Source organism: Macaca thibetana, chromosome 14 (genome assembly GCF_024542745.1).
Source record: "Macaca thibetana thibetana isolate TM-01 chromosome 14, ASM2454274v1, whole genome shotgun sequence".
In the NCBI taxonomy this organism is placed as follows: Eukaryota; Metazoa; Chordata; class Mammalia; order Primates; family Cercopithecidae; genus Macaca; species Macaca thibetana.
Window position 1 is genome coordinate 27186138 of NC_065591.1, and position 14656 is coordinate 27200793.

At 35.3% G+C, this 14656-nt stretch overlaps 1 long non-coding RNA gene across 1 annotated transcript in view; it reads left to right on the plus strand.

Annotated features, from left to right (window-relative positions):
- LOC126934888 (uncharacterized) overlaps positions 1 to 14656 on the plus strand; it is a 100911-nt gene that overhangs the window by 76891 nt on the left and 9364 nt on the right. The window contains exon 5 of the long non-coding RNA XR_007719136.1: positions 52 to 192. This is a non-coding gene — a long non-coding RNA (uncharacterized LOC126934888). The remainder of the gene's footprint in view (positions 1 to 51; positions 193 to 14656) is intronic.

Here is a 14656-nt window from a genome sequence, read left to right on the forward strand (position 1 = left end):
TTTAACCCTGAAAATAATGAAGTGTCATTTTTGAATCATTCTATTCATTAGATGCTAGGCATTGAAAATGGTAAGAGGAGAGGAATTAGACTCCCATATGCAAGAGGAAAGGAATTAGAACAACCTTCAAAGAGAAGAATGCTGAAGGATTTGAAAATATATTTTAAAACCACCACAAACAGCGTCACAGAGGTAACATGCATATATTTTGTTGTCTTCACATATGTTTCTATTATCCTAATTTCATTTTTAGATTTGTACAACTTGTAAACATTTGTCTGATATTTTGATAATGGTCGTTAAAGAATACTAAAATAGAAAACTCACACACAGAATGTTGCTAGATGGCAAAAGCTCAAAGTGAAAAGAATAGCAATAATCTTCCCCAATACACACCTCTGATTTGGAAGACTGTTGCGGGAAGTCAGGGACCCCCCAACGGAGGGAGCGACTGAAGCCCCAGCAGTAGAACATAAATTGTGAAGATTTCATGTACATTTATTAGTTCCCCAAATTAATACTTTTGTAATTTCTTACACCTGTCTTTACTGTAATCTCTGAACATAAATTGTGAAGATTTCATGGACACTTATCACTTCCCCAGTGAATATCCTTGTGATTTCCTATGCCTGTCTTTAATCTCTTAATCCCGTCATCTTCTTTGTAAACTGAGGAGGATGAGAGTTGCCTCAGGACCCTGTGATTGTATCAACTATACAAATTGTTTGTAGAGCATGTGTGTTTGAACAGCATGAAATCTGGCATCTTAAAAAAAAAAAAAAAAAAAAAAGCAGGATAATAGCAATGTTCAAGGAACAAGAGAGGTAACTTTGAACTGGCCACTGGTGATCTGGACGGAACAGAGCTATATTTCTCCTCTTTCATAAACAAATACGAGAAATATTGCTGAATTCTTTTTCTCAGCAAGGAACATCCCTGAGAAAGAGAATGCGCCCTGAAGGTAGGCCTGTAGACGGCCCCTTTTTAAGGCCTCCTGTCTTTTATGGTTGAAGCCTAAGGGATGAAATAAGCCCCGGTCTCCTATAGCGCTCCCAGGCTTACTAAATGGAGGAAAATTCCCACCTAATAAATTGTGGTCAGACAGGTTATCTGCTCTCAAACTCTGTTTCCTGATAAGATGTTATCAATGACAATGCGTGCCCGAAACTTCATTAGCAATTTTAATTTCACCTCATCCTCTGGTCCTGTGATCTCGCCCTGCCTCCATTTGCTTTGTGATATTTTATTACCTTGTGAAGTACTTGATCTCTGTGACCCACACCCTAATCGTGCACTCTCTCCCCTTGTGAAAATCGCTAATAAGAACTTGCTGATTTTAAGGCTCAGAGAACATCAGGGATCCTGCCGACATGTGATGTCTCCCCCGGACACCCAGCTTTAAATATCTCTCTCTTGTGCTCTTTCCCTTTATTTATCAACCCAGCCAAGACACTTAGGAAATAGAAAAGAACCCACGTTAAACATCGGGATCGGGTTCTCCCAATAGAAGACCAGGGCCTTTCATAGGCTGACCCTTGCCTGACAACCATGGATTATTATGATAGCAGGAGGGTAGGATGACAATATGCCACAATGTTATAAAACACGTGACAACTAGGTGGAAGATGCTTGTTTGTGCCTTATTGCATTGTGCCCAAGTACTGATACATCAAACAAATATCCTAAGAACACGTGGTTTTGTATTTTGTACTTCTAAGGCTTATGGGCTTTGGAAGAGCTTCTAGATATCTAAATTTTTAGCATTAATTAACTTTCACCATTTAGATGTTTTTAGAAAAATAAAAACCTCTTGAGAATTTAGCAAAAATGCTGAAGTGTAGAACCCATAGTGCAAAGATACTGTGTTGCTCATGATATAAAGTAATTCCAAGCAAGTTAAGGATCTACCTAATAGCAAATTTGCAAACCATTTATTTGAATAGTTATTTTCTTTTTGAAAAATTTATTTTTTCTAAAATATTTGCAAATAATTAAGAAAGCATATTTTCTTTCTTAATAGATTATTTCTTTTATTATTGGAGTTATACAACTTAATTAGGCTTAATTAGGAATCACTTATTCATAAATAATATATAAGTAAAAACTAGTCCATGTTCTCTATTATTGATATCATTTATATATTAAACATTTATTTATAAATATATGCACATATATCGATATATATATGTATGTGTGTGAAAAAGATATATATTCACCATATGACTTGGAAGAACAAGGGATTTTTACATATTCACTAATAAATGAAGCATTTTCATTTTCATAGATAATTCATAGAAACATTTTGAATTATAAAAGTAAATTAAAACTTAATATCCATCTAAATAACTTGTACAATATTAAGTAAGGTTTAAACGGCTTTAAAATTGTGATTGCTTAGGACTCTTTTTTCATACTTTGGATAGCATAACTTTGGTATTCTGAACGTAGAGGCAACACTTTAATGAAATTTAAATCATAGATTAAAGTCATAATTATAGCATTTAATTGCAGGAAATCAAGGTATAAAGAATAAGAGATCAGTCAAATAATGAGTAACATGTGCTGGGAGTTTCCATCGTGCTAGGAACAGATGTATGTTACCTTCATTTTTCAGTTGGGGAAACTAGGTTTGGACCTTACAAAAATTAAGTCATTTATTCAGTTACACAAGATTCAGACACATGTTTGTTCAAAACCAATGTTTCACTAAATTTATCTATGTTTTTAAATGACATTGTGTGTAAGATCCTCATTTTGCATTTTATTCTAAAGCTGGAGCCATATTCCTGTAGTTATCCTAAACCTTCTCTGATGACCATTGGTTTGATATTCAACATTTCTTGCCTCCCTGCAGCAATATTTACTTTACCTTTACACTGATGTTAACTGGACCCTCCACTCCTCATCACAACTCCTCTCCCAATGTAGCCAAATTTAAAGTTGCTTTTGGTGACAGTGAGTCACTTTAACAAGTTGCTTAGAATCACTTGGTGCAATTATTTAATAGGGAGGCAGAGTCATACAAAGGAAGTAATATAGAGAATACAAAATGTCTATGCCTATCACATTATATCACTCAATAAATAGTAATGCATGTTATTATCAATATTGTACCTGTATCTTATTTAGCAATTAGCTTATAGACATAATTACAGCATTTCCAAAGCTTATGTTTGTTTTTTTAACTGTTAAGAATATTACCATGAAAATTCTAAGTGCTTTATCAATCCAGAGAGCCTGTGATTAAAAGCATATTCAAAATGAAAGAATTCTTAAAATGACCAATCATTTATTACTCAATATGCAAGCTTAATGTGAGATTAGTTCATGAGAGCAAAAATAATTTATGAGAGGATTTGATATTTCAAAAGTAAGCCTTAAAAATATCAAAAATTATTTCTAATGTAGATGTACACAGAATGTACTAAAGGATGTTCTCCCTCCAAAAAGACAAAACACTAAGGAATATAAATCAGCGTGGCCCAAAACCAAGACATCCCTTAGAATAAAGGACTATTTTCTAGAATAGAGGCTAAACAGTCTCAACAATGTGGCAGAATGAAAGGTCTAGAAATTGGTCAGAAAAATCTAGAAAAGATATCTCTATTGGGGGAGGTTATTTAAATGTATAATATGATATTCTTACAGATTTGACAGTGTAGAAAATGTGTTGAGCTGCATTTAACAGAGGTCTAAAAGATTCACACAGGAGAGCTCAATGTACACATTTTACATTAATAAACTATCTTAATTCCTTTCTTTCTTCCTTCCTTTTATTTTATCCCTCTCTTTTTCACTCCTTTCCTTGTTCTCTTTATTTCTTTTTTAATATTTTGACTTACACTCTAAAGAAAAACTAAAAATATTGTAAATTCAAAACTAATCCAGATAAACAACCAAACATATGTATATTTGCTTGATTAACAGAATATGTACATTATAACTGCACAATATTTCTTCATACTACTGAAACATTACTTTCTGTGATTCACCATAATTTTCCTTATTTTACTAAATTGCTTTATGTAGATATATTAGTGACTCATATTTTCCCCATGCAATTTACTATGTTTAAGTCATATGAGGCTTTGAAGTTGTGAGTATGTCACCACATATAATTTTAACTAGAATGTTTTGTTCTCCTGTTTTGTTAATCACATTTTATATTTAACAATGTAACTGAGAAAATTGTTTACTGTGGTTTAAACAGTGTTTATTCTACTTTTATTGGCATCAGGCACTTAAAGTTTTAGCATCATATTTGTCATTATTTAGATATGCCATATCATATATAGATACAATTCTTAGAAGATATGATCCATTTATGTTATTTCAATATGGACTCATCCTTCTTCATTTTCCTCAAACCTATTCCACCCTTTTTTGTGCAGCCTCCTGCATTGGTCCATTGCCCAGTTTATTTCATTTCTGTGTCTTGATCTTAGTGCATATTATTTCGATTCACTTATGATACTACAACATCATTTTATATTATCTTTCACTTCATTTTGGTCATTATGGTTTACATTTTCATCATCTCAAATCCAAGTCATATCATTTTTGAAGCAAGCACTTGACATTGTGTGTCCAATTATAATTGTCTTCTTTTATTTCCTGTTATCTTGAATTCAATTACCCTTGTTATTCATTTCCCATCTATTTTATTGTTTTCAATTTGATTTTCTAAGGCTCTGGTTCTGCTAATATTACTTTATAATATATTTTTTCCTGATTTTATTTACTTGATTTTCATTTATGATTGTTTAGTTCTTATCTATACATACAAAAACTTCATCTTATGACATTTTGTATTTATTTATCATTGTTTTGATTTAAGCAATGTTTTTAAAGACACAGTCTTTTTTTTTTTGAGACTGAGTTTTGTTATTTCACACAGGCTGGAGTGCAGTGGTGCAATCTCAGTTCACTGTAGCCTTGACCTCTCAGGTCCAAGTGATTCCTCCCACCTTGGCTTCCCAAGAAGCTGGGACTACAGGTGTGTGCCACCATACCAGGCTAATTTTTGTATTTTTAGTAGAGATGGGGTTTCACCATATCACCCAGGCTGGTCTCAAACTCCTGAGCACAAGCCATCCACCTGCTTTAGCCTCCCAAAGTGTTGGGATTACAGGTATGAACCACCATGCCTGGTCTAAAGATTTACTGTTAACTTCACTAACTTTTTCACAAGTTTGAATAAATTGTATTTGCTAAATTCATCTAACATTATTTTAATAATAAATTACATCATTACAAGATTTGCACACTCTTCCCTTTTATTCATATTTTTGAGTTAATTTTACTCTATTCATGTTCTGTTTGAACTTGTATATCTAGCTAAATATCACACCAGTTAATTGTTGGTAAAGATGTTATTATAATTTCAATGTCATTCTAAATTTTTCTTTTACCTTATGAAAGAGAAGCTTGATAATGATCTTAAATTCACTTTTAAGTCTCTCCATTTTAATCAGGAAAGTGAAAAGATAGCATTTTATTTTATTATTGATAGTAGAAAATTCTAATTACACCTGAGTGTCAAAGAAGTTTACCTTAAACTGACTATGTGCCTCAGAAACCAGAGGCAAAGTATTAGATGTGTGTAATTATAAAAATATTAAGCAAGATTTCTAATATGGTTTTGCTCTATGTCCCCACCCAAATCTCATGTTGAATTGTAATCCCCACATGTTAAGGGAGGGACCTGGTGGGAAGTGAATGGATCACGAAGGTAGGTTTCCCCCATGCTGTTCTCGTGATAGTGAGTGAATTTTCATGAGAACTGATGGTTTAAACCTCTTTTCTTCATAAACTACCCAGTCTCAGGTAGTATATTAGTTTGTTCTCACACTGCTATAAAGATACTACCTGAAACTGGGTAATTTATAAAGAAGAGGTTTAATTGACTTACAATTCTGTGTGGCTGGGAAGGCCTCAGGAAACTTATAATCATGGCAGATTAATGGGAATCAAGGCTCATCTTACTTACATGGTGCCAGGAGAGAGCGAGAGTGTAAAGGAAACTGCCACTTTTAAAACCATCAGATCTCATGGGAACTTTCTCACTATCACGAGAACAGCATGGGGGGAAAAGCCCCCATGATCCAATCACCTCCCACCAGGACCCTCCCTTGACACATGGGGATTACAATTTGAGATTTGGTTGGGACACAAAGCCAAACCATATCATTCTGCCCTGGTGCCTCCCAAATCTCATGTTCTTGTCACATTTCAAAACCAATCATGCCCTTTCAACAGTCCCCCAAAGACTTAACTCATTCCAGCATTAACCCAAAAGTCAAAGTCCATAGTCTCAACTGAGACAAGGCGAGTCCCTTTTGCCTATGAGCCTGTAAAATCAAAAGCATGTTAGTTACTTCCAAGGTACAATGGGGATACATGCATTGGGTAAATGTTCCCATCCCAAATGGGATAAATTGGCCAAAACAAAGGGGCCACAGTGCCACACAAGTCTGAAACCAGGGTTAAATCTTCAGATTAAATCTTAAAGCTCCAAAATAATCTTTGACCCCATTTCTCCCATCTAGGTCACGCTGATGCAAGAGGTGGGCTCACACGGCCTTAGGCCACTCCTGTGGCTTTGCAGGGTACTGCCCCCCTCCCAGCTGCTTTCAGAGTTTGGCATTGAGTGCCTGCAGCTTCTCAGTGCTAGTGTCAGTGAATCTACCTTTCTAGGGTGTGTAGGAGCTCTTCTCACAGTTTCCTAGGCAGTGCCCTAGTGGGGACTCTCTGTCAGGGCTCGAATCCCACATTTCCCTCTGCATTATCTTAGCAGAGGTTTTCCATGAGAGCTTTGCCTCTGCAGCAGACTTCTGCCTGCTTATTTAGGCATTTTTATACATCCTCTGAAATTTAAGTGGAGGCTCCCAAAGCTCAACTCATCTGCTGTGCACCTACAGGTCCAACACTATATGGAAGTTGCCAAGGCTTAGGGTTTGCAGCCTCTGAAGCAACAACCTGAGCTGTATGTTGGCCCCTTTTAGCCATGGCTAGAGCTGGAGCTGCTGGGACGCAGGGCACCCAGTCCTGAGGCTACACAGAGCAGCTGAGCTCTGGGCCTGGCCCACAAAACCATTTTTCTCCCCTAGGCTCCTGGGCCTGTGATGTGAGGAGCTGCCTTGAAGATCTCTGAAACGCCTTGGAGACATTTTCTCCATTGTCTTGTTCATTAACATTTGGCTCTTCATTATTTATGCAAGTTTCTGCATCTGGCTTTAATTCCTCCCCCAGAAAATGGGTGTTTTTTTTCTGCCGCGTAGTTAGACTGCATATTTTCCAAACTTTTACACTCTGCTTGCCCTTTAAAAATAAGTTCCAATTTCAAACCATCTCTTTGTAAGCTCATATAACTGTATGCTTTCAGGAAAAAGCAGGACACATCTTGAATGCTTTGCTGTTTAGAAATTTCTTCTTTCAGAAACCCTAAATCAGCTCTCTCAAGTTCACATTTCCAAAGATCTCTAAGGCAGAGGCAAAATGCGGCCAATCTCTTTGCTAAAGCATAGCAAGAGTGACCTATGCTCCAGTCCCCAATAATTTTCTCATCTCCGTCTGAGACCACCTCAGCCTGAACTTCCATATCACTATCGACATTTTGTTCACAACCATTCAACAAGTCTGTAGGAAGTTACAAACTTTCCCACATATTCCTGTCTTCTTCTGAGCCCTCCAAACTTCCAATCTCTGCGTGTTACCAAGTTCCAAAGTCGCTTCCACATCTTCAGGTTATCTTTAAAGTAGTGCCCCATTCCTGGTAGCAATTCTCTGCATTAGTCCATTCTGACACTGCTATACGGACACTGCCCTGAGACTACTTTATGAAGAAGAGAGGTTTAATTGACTCACAGTTTCACATGGCTTGGGAGGCCTCAGGAAACTTATAATCATGGTGGAAGGCGAAGAGGAAGCAAGGCACATTTTACGTGATAGCAAAAGAGAGTGACAATGCAGGGGAAACTGCCACTTTAAAAATCATCAGATCTGGTGAGAACTGCCTCACTATCACGAGAACAGCATGGGAGAAAGCCCCACAATGATCCAGTCACCTCCCACTATGCACTTCCCTCGACATGTTGGGATTACAATATGAGATGAGATTTGGGTGGGAACAAAAACCGAAACCATATCAGATAGATCTTTATAGCAATGTGAAAATGGACTAACACAGTTTCTTAAAAACTGAGCCAGGAAAATTAATTGGAAACAAGGTACTTACACAGAATATTATCTTTGTGCATGTGTTTGTGTGTGTGTGTGTGGCCTTGTTGAAATGTACTGTATAAAGTGCTAGAAGTTTCTATATTATTTATAATACTTTGTCTTATGGCTATAAATTATGCTTCATTCATATATGAAATATTTGATATTATTGTCATATACGTACACATGTGTTTGTGTGTATGCAGATATACACACACTTGAGATATATCTAGTAGGACTGGGAATTAATAACTTTATTTTAATTTTAAGTTATTTAGCTTTAAATATACACATATGTACATATAGTGACTTCTATAGTAAGCAGAACCCTGCCAAAGAAATACACACTATTTTATATCATTTGATATCTTAAGTATCATGTTTCAGTACCTATTATTATCAAGACAGTCCAAAGTGATGAAATTACATAAAACCAAGTGTTAGAGCCATATTAATTTCCAATAAAAATGACAACATTAAATAAGAAGGCCTACACATACGCTTCAGAGATTTGTGAAAGTTGTCTGCTTTTTAAAAAAATCAATAGCAGAATATTTATTTCACTCTCACTAATTTACTAGAAGGTAGGGTATTTTTCCTGAGACAGTAAGATTGGAATGAAACAAGGACATGAACAAGTTGTAGTCCTGAAGGGAGTGACAAATTAAGTCAATGTTTTATTGCTGAACTGAATTGATAGTAGGCTAAGCAAAAAGAGAGAAGAGTCAGGGGAAGGTACGTTTCTGAAAACAACCATAGTACCTTCAACTTACCTTTATTAATAAGTTACTTCATCAGAAAGGAAGTAGCACAGAGTATATGTAATAAACCCCAGCTGAATAATGAAGATTGCTAATTGGATGCTATGCTTGTTTAAACTTGGTTTTATAGTTCCATAATATGTACATGGTATAGAAAGGTTTATTTCTAAGCATAGATGTAACCGTGTGTGTGTGTGTGTATTATTAATAATTAGGCCCAAAAATTACAATTCAATAAACATTTTTGTTGGTTCTAAATGGCCACTGAAAACATCTGAGAAAAATTTATGACTTCTAAAGGTTAGAGACAGACTTCCAATTTTAGCTACAACATGAAAAGTATTTAGAAGCCATCTTTCCCATCCATACAAGAAATAAGATGAAAACAAATACAAAATCTACAAAATCCCTGAAAACCAATGACTTTTCTCAGACCTATTAGAGAACTAAGGTTGCAGGGAAAACTCCCACCATGAAATCTTGATAGATAAATTCAAAGAGTTAGAGTCTGAAATACTGATGTAGTAATTAAATTAATTGCTGGAGGTTGAATGTGAACCAGCCTGAGAGAGAGAAAATTCTGGGGCCACAGTGTTAGGAGGTCCCCACCCTTTCATGGGCTTTATCTCCAGGAACATTATCAGGTTTTCCAGATTAAGATCAGAATATGATTGATCCCTTTATAACCCTGTTAGGGGAAGGCAAGATTAATGTTTGGGAAATATTCTCAGAGCTTCCTCCATAAGCAAAGACCTTCTCTCCAGGGTAAAAGGTTTTATCAGAGCTTTATTCCAGCTGAGGAAAGGGCATTGGTTCTACCCCAGCCCTCTGTAGCCATTGTGTCTCACCAGTGGAGGGAGAAAAAAATAGCTATACCACTGACGAAACAGTCTCAAAGTGACAATCCCAAGAGAAAGTCCACTAAAAACAAAGATATAAGCATGAGATTATAGAATGTTTCCTGACGTTTGTCCTTAACATGACACAAACAAGGCTGCAGTATAACAAGAGTGGATTACAATTTAATGACCTGCAATACTTTCTCTGGAGGAACGTGTAAGAAAACTCAAAGTCAAGAGTGGAAGCACAAACAAGAATGCTAAAGGAGTTTGAAGCCTCTGGAACCTATGGCTTCAATAAACATTTGAATACAGCTCAAGTTCTAGTCAGAGTAGCATAAATCTCACATTCAAGGCCTATTTAGTTTAATTTCTACTACCTGATACAATGTGTCCAGCTTTCAAAAAAAAAAAAATTATAAGGCATGCCAAATGGCAAGACAAGACATTTTCTGAAAAGAAAAGCAAGGTGTAGAAATATATTCAAATATGACACAGCTGCTGGAATTATCTGAATGGGAATTAAAAATAATTGTAATCAATATATTAAGAGCTCAATGGAAATGGTAGACAACGTGCATTAACAGACGGGTAATGTAAGCAGAGATGTGGTAACTCAAAAGTTAGGGAAGTCTAATATGTCTGCTTGCATAACTTTCTAAACTCTAAATTAGTTGTGAAAATTGCATGATGATGTCCTATGATTAAAATATAAAATAAGATATACCAATAAAGAGATTGCCTGCCATTTTGTAGTATTTTAGAGCTTATAATGCATTGGTGCTTAAATTATTTTATTAAGTCCTAATCACAGATCTGGGAAGTAGAAAACCAGGCATCATTATTATTTTTGTATAGAGTAGCATTTAGAAGCTGTATCAGTCTGCTTAAAACTAAGTTCAGCAGTGGCAACAAATGGCATCCTAATCTTCGTGGCCTACATCAACACGAACTTATTTTTCACTTAGTTTGCAGGTTTATCAAGTGTGTGGCTTTGACTCTTTATTCTAAGACATTAGCTGAAGGAGTATGCAGGATATTCCTTTTGTCCTGCAGAGAAAAAGAACACTAACAGATGCATGTGATGGTTCTTAAGGCTCTTCTAAGAAATAGCATATGCCATTTTATCTCATTGTGCATTGGCAAAGTCAAGTCACAAGACCAAGACTGTTTTCACTGTGGCACTCTTAATCTAACCACAGTACAGGGCTTAGTAGGAAAAAAATCAAGAGTCAAGGGCTAGAATTCTTTAGACAATGACACACTCTGCCACAGATACTAGGGCTTATCCAAGGCTTGTGGTGACATCAATTAATTATAAATTCTTGATTCCACATATGGTGTTGTCATAATTTATCATCTAGAAAAGAAAAATTAAGATAGAAGAATGTTGGAAAATAAAATGAAATAATTATGATTTTAATATCATTAAATCAATATGTAAAAGCTTTGAGTGATAAATCAATTAAAAATAGTATCAGCTACATATTTTTTTTTTTGTTTTAATTGCCGAGCCAAATGAGAGTTTTCTTTTCCCGCATAGTAAGAATTCGTAAGTAGGTAGTCCTAAGTCTGATACAGCGGCTCTATGATGACATAAAAAACACAGACTTTTTCAAGCTTTCTTAAAGTATGACTCTTGGGGCCGGGCGCGGTGGCTCAAGCCTGTAATCCCAGCACTTTGGGAGGCCGAGACGGGCGGATCACGAGGTCAGGAGATCGAGACCATCCTGGCTAACACAATGAAACCCCGTCTCCACTAAAAATACAAAAAAATTAGCCGGGCGTGGTGGCGGCGCCTGTAGTCCCAGCTACTCGGGAGGCTGAGGCAGGAGAATGGCGGGAACCCGGGAGGCGGAGCTTGCAGTGAGCGGAGATCGCGCCACTGCACTCCAGCCTGGGCGACAGAGCGAGACTCCGCCTCAAAAAAAAAAAAAAAAAAAAAAAAAAAGTATGACTCTTACCCTTATGCCTGTATGCTCATGGTCTCAAATGACTACCTAATTGCCATCAACATGTCTCTATTCAGTGCAGACAGAAGAGAATATCAATGGACAAAGTTTTATGCCCAATGAAAACTTTAAATGTTCTTGTCTGTATTTTAATAAGCATTGTAGTTCACCATAAATGCAAAAATAGTTCATCTTCTTCTTAGGAATTTTATTTTGTAAAACTGTTAATTTTAAATGAGAGAGTTTCAAATAAGAAAACATACCTAATCAATATCTGTAAGTGAAGATCAGAAAGAAGATAAAAGAAACACAGTGAGTGAATGAAGTAGCACAAAATAAAATGATAGATATAAAATGATAGTTATATAATAAGTAATTATGTTGGATATGGGAAAGTAATCTTATCTAAGAAAAATATCCAGATAACTTTTTTAAAGAAAAAGAATAAATAAAATTTTACTTGATACTATTCACAATTTACTCATTAAAAATATAATTACATAAAAACGGTAAAAACCTTTTGACCTTGGCAAATTTTAATTAAAAATAGATAGGTGTAAGTATGACAGCACCAAATAAAATAGACTTGCACATAGAAACAATTATAGATATAATTAAGGTCACTTCAACTTTTTTGATTAAACTACAATACAGTAATAATATTGTGCATATATATAAACTGTATGTACAATAATAATTTTAGATTTGTATGTGCCTTATAAATAGCCCCAGAATATTTACAATAAAGATTAATGAAACTAGTGGAAAAACTAAGAAAAACAAAAAGATAATTGTAGATTTTTACATACTTTTTCAGCAATTGGTAGAACAAGTCTATAAAACCAATAATAACAAAGGAAATTGCAACAAATTGACTAACAAAACAAGAATACCCAGTAAAACAGAGAAAGTGACCATCCAAATATAAAAACAATATGTGAAGAACAGAGAATTGCAGATCAGGATGAAAATTTTGAGTTTTCAATAAGCATTGCTAGGAAAATTGCTTTTCATTGTGGAAAAAAAAAATGACTGTTCAGACAGAATAGTGAATTATTTTTCATATCATACAGTTACATTTCAATTCAAGACCAAAATATCAATGGAGAACCTTAAAAACTGAAAACTGATATAAGGCTATCTTCATGTTCTTCAATTGAGAAGAAACTCCTCAAGATACTATAAGCGAAACAATTTTAAAAGAGAAAGGCTGATAAATTTAATCATATTAAAGTTAATGAATTCTGTTCCACTAATGCTATGTAAAAAATTTAAAAAGATAAGTCATGAATTTAGAAAGAATATTTTCAAAACATATAATTAGCTGATTAAACTATGCATAACTTCTATGGATCAGTAAGAAAAAACAACTAACTCAATAGGAAATAAAAGAGTAAAACGTTCCAACAAGCTCTTCACAAAATGGAAAATCCAGGTGGTCTACAAACATATGGAAAGCTGTGCTAGCATATTAGTAACCAGGTATATATAAAGTAAAATCACAATAAGATACTGCTGTGTTTCTGATCGTTTAACAAAAATGTAAAATAAGCACTGTGAGATTATAGATCAACAGAAATTTTTATCCATGGCTTTTTGAGGAGTAAATTTGTATACCACTATGGAAACCACTAAGGCAACACCTAATAAAGTAAATATGGACAGATCTTCTCACTCAGGGATCTAATTCCTGGGCATGCACTCTTAGAGATACTTTGTACATTTGTGCCATGAGAAATGTACAAAGCCTTTATAGTAATCTAAATATCAGTCAGTAGAATATTATGGAATATGTTCAGAACATGGGATTTCACAGAACAACATGTATGATTTCTACAGATATAGCATTAAGTAAAATAATCAGGTGTTAGTTGTATGTATGGTGCTCAAAAACTGGTACTATTAAATAATATCATTTTAGAAATACTAGCGTTACAAAAGTTATGACAGGGTTACCTTGCTTTGGAATTAAGACACATACTTTGGAAGGAGCAGACAGTGGGTTTCTAAGTTATTAGCAAAATTGCAAATCTGGTTTCTTATTATCTGAATGTTTACTATATAATAGATTATAAAACTGCACTCATAGATTTTACACAGTTTTTGCCATTTATGAGACTTTTTCACAATAAACATGAAGTTATAAACAGCATTATCTAATCTAAATTATAATGGAGAATCATTAACTATTTTATATACATTATAAGTGACATTAGGAAAACAACATTGATCTAGAACTTGATCAAACAGGCTTCAACTCGTTCTTCTATTACTGCCTAGATTTGGACTTTGGGAACACTTGACTTCTCATGTGTGAAAGAGGCATAGGATTGTTACCAAGGTTAAATGAGATAATACAAAGTGCTTGTATTTTGTTACCTTCCCAAACACACTTGTTTTTTGTTTTTTTTTTTTTGTTTTTTTTTTTTTTTTGAGACGGAGTCTCGCTCTGTCACCCAGGCTGGAGTGCAGTGGCCGGATCTCAGCTCACTGCAAGCTCCGCCTCCCGGGTTCACGCCATTCTCCTGCCTCAGCCTCCCCAGTAGCTGGGACTACAGGCGCCTGCCACCTTGCCCAGCTAAGTTTTTGTATTTTTAGTAGAGACGGGGTTTCACTGTGTTACCCAGGATGGTCTCGATCTCCTGACCTCGTGATCCGCCCGTCTCGGCCTCCCAAAGTGCTGGGATTACAGGCTTGAGCCACCGCGCCCGACCAACACACTTGTTTTTATTTTAACATTTGCAGATGGCACCACTATTTCCTTCTCTATTTTCAGGCCAGGTATTGATTAGTCAGAATTTTCCTTGTTTTACATCATTCTTCAGTTTAATTTTGTCCCCAATTCCAATGCATTCTACTTCCTAAAGTTTCTATAAACATTTAT